Here is a 1,698-nt window from a genome sequence, read left to right as displayed (position 1 = left end):
AACGGCAGTGCGTAGCATAGTAGCTCTACTATTGGATGAAATCGTCGGAGTAGGCGGGACTGAGTTGTGTCCACGAGACGTGATTGGTCAGTCTTTCTGACCAATCAGTTTGACCAGCAAGTGTTTGAGCGGGGACCACGTAGCCAAAGCTCGGATTTGACTGTTTCGATTATTATATGACGGTAAAATTTGCACAAATCACTCCAGATCTAGCTTCAGTACACTGGCTTCCTGTTCCTGTTCTCCATGCCAGGACCGATTTTAAGGTCTTACTTTTAAATGTACTAAATACTGCATGCCGTCACTCTGTTACATCTAACTTTTTTGGAAATAGATCATTCTTCTACATCCCTCCTTTTCTTTGAAATAACTGTCCTGCGCTCGTTAGGGAAGAAATTCTCTTCTGAACTTTAAATCCAGACTCAAAACACACCTTTTTCCTCTCCACTTTGAATGTAACTAAACTGCTGCTAAAAAGGATGTGGACACTTTTCGCAGAAGAGCGATTAGCTGACCTCAACTAAGTTTAGGCTTTAGGCTTAGCAAACATGACAAAATACAACATTGTCCATATTTTTGATGATGATGTTCATTCATTTATTTTCACAGATTAAACTGAAACAGAATGACAATAGATATTAGATATAACCAAATTGTGACAAAATTTGTCAAAATGTCAACAATCGGTTAAAATAGATCTGATATCAAGCATTCATGCCAGCAAGAGTGATTTCTCATCATTCTATGCTTTTCATGTAGTGGCTGGGGCAGCAGTTGTAGTCCCTAAGGCAGCAAGTAGTGCGAGTATGATCTTCAGCTGCTGTTGAAAGGCTGATGTCGTGGACGTCTTTGGTGCCTAGGGGGAAGAAGGCATTTTGAAGGAATTAAGAAACATGTAGAATGACATATACAATAAACTGTAAGGCAGGTGGTCCTCTGGCTTAGTCAATTTGGATCCGGGAGATACCCACTTTTATTCAGATCAGGGAGAGATAGAAAATATGTCGATGTGCAAAGACAAGGACAAAGTACCACTGGTCCAAGGTCAAGACAGTCTGTTGTGCTGAGTTTTGAATGATCTCAGAAACAGGTTGCACTCACCTCTTTGGACTCAGAGCTTTTAGACCGTGCAACTCGTTTGAGCTCTTCATCCATCTGTAGAAAACCCACAAAGTGTAAAGTTGATGTGGCATAAGAAATACAAGAACATTGTTACAGATTTTAAGAATGTCACACTCACAGGACGAGCCAGAGTCAAGCTCAGGAGGCAAACGAGAATGAATATCTTCAGCATGGTTTCAGTGTTCACACCTGTTGGAAATAGACTATTAATGAAAGCTCTTGACCAGTCCCCCAACTGACACAGACAAAGAATCTACTTACAGTCAATCCCTGAATGGAATAGTTGTTGAGTAAGTTGAGTTGCTGTTGCTGTGATTGTGTCGCTCTGAAGGATGAGCTTCTCTTAAATACACTTACAGGACCGGACGTCACTTCATTAGCTAACAGGATTGTTTTGTAAATATTTCCTCACATTAGGCAAGGTTTCAGGTATTTTTCATCATGTGGAGGTGTGGCTCAGTTATCACAGGTGACCAACTCGTCTAGACAGTTTGAGTTTGTTTTTAATGGATAATTTAAATTAAAAAGGATACATACATTATACAGTATATATAATTTATGTTTACTTATTTGAAT

At 39.8% G+C, this 1,698-nt stretch overlaps 1 long non-coding RNA gene across 1 annotated transcript; it reads right to left on the bottom strand.

Annotated features, from left to right (window-relative positions):
• Positions 1-665: 665 nt before the first annotated feature.
• On the bottom strand, positions 666-1,432 carry LOC142994508 (uncharacterized). The gene is made up of 4 exons (XR_012961405.1): positions 1,384-1,432; positions 1,241-1,311; positions 1,102-1,155; positions 666-856 (listed from the first exon to the last, which is right to left on the bottom strand). It is a non-coding gene; the product is annotated as an uncharacterized LOC142994508 (long non-coding RNA).
• Between the last annotated feature and the right edge of the window lie 266 nt (positions 1,433-1,698).

Source organism: Genypterus blacodes, unplaced genomic scaffold (genome assembly GCF_046128005.1).
Source record: "Genypterus blacodes isolate CSIRO-AG114 ecotype Tasmania unplaced genomic scaffold, CSIRO-AGI_Gbla_v1 ptg000030l_1, whole genome shotgun sequence".
NCBI lineage: Eukaryota > Metazoa > Chordata > Actinopteri > Ophidiiformes > Ophidiidae > Genypterus > Genypterus blacodes.
Note: the sequence above shows the minus strand (reverse complement) of the source record. Positions and strands in the feature narration are given on the sequence as shown.